Below are 1,197 nucleotides of genomic sequence, written 5' to 3'. Positions count from 1 at the left end.
TATATATATATATATATACATAGTCCAACTAATGCTGGCAGTTTATCAAATAATTCCGATGTCATTCTGAAGTAATTGAAGAACTTATCACGATCGGTCGTTTGCATTTCAATGACTAACTTGCGCCTTGGAGACGCCTTATTCTTTGTGTAAACATTGATCGTATCCAGAATTTTTGTTTTCTTATATATTTCTGGGGATCGATTCGGTATCTTGAAACGAGGTGAAAATTACAAAAATAAGCGAATTTACTAGAATACTAATAATTTCATTAGTCAATCAAAAACATTTAGTAAATTTGCTCACTTTTGTAATTTTCATCTTGTTTGAAGATACAGAATCGATTCCCTGCTGTTGCAATGAAAACGTTATAAGCGAAATAAAATTTTCGCATATTCTTAAATACCGGAATAGCACGCCAACTTGACATATTTCTTGCCTTTCGCAATAATTTTAACATTAGTAACACTACTTCTTCATCTATCGTTGTAGATTTATAAAAAAGTTTTTAAATATTCGTTTTAATTTTTAGATTAAACCAACTCAGCTGAACATGCTATTCCATTCCGTAAAAATTTTCTCTACCTGTCCCATATAACCGGAACGCAAAGGAATTTTGGTAACAAAATATATCTCATTCTTATAATTCAGTATTTTTGAATATTCAAAGTAATGTTATATATAAGATAATTGCACAAATTGTGCATATTACTATTTTAGTCACATTAAAATAACAAAATATTCATTAAATTAAGCAAATTAGATGCGATCGAAGCAACATTCCACCCGTTTTCATTTCGTTTCGACTACATGGGACGGGTAGAGAAATTTCTTACGGAATTGTAGTGAATAGAACTCAGCTTTCTAATAAGAAATCCGTTCCGTCGTTCCATGTATAATGAGGAGCAAAAATAAGCTTATTCTTCGGTGTAATACATATATACATTGATATAGATGAGCGCGCCGCCAACGTATGTATGTATTACACCGAAGTACAAGTTTTTGCTTCTCATTGTACAGTGCAGTGCATTAATTCGCTGGGTCTTAGTAGCCCGAAAATAAGAAATGCAGTACTAAAAAGTTGATAAAAAATTCTAAAAAAATTCTTATGCCCGTGTATTCATAATCAGATCTTATATTTAAAGCTTCCTTAAATTTATCTTTAGATGCTCAGCAGTCAATGAAATATTTCATACA

The sequence above is a fragment of the Atta colombica genome, unplaced genomic scaffold, assembly GCF_001594045.1.
Source record: "Atta colombica isolate Treedump-2 unplaced genomic scaffold, Acol1.0 scaffold12, whole genome shotgun sequence".
Taxonomy (NCBI): domain Eukaryota; kingdom Metazoa; phylum Arthropoda; class Insecta; order Hymenoptera; family Formicidae; genus Atta; species Atta colombica.
Note: the sequence above shows the minus strand (reverse complement) of the source record.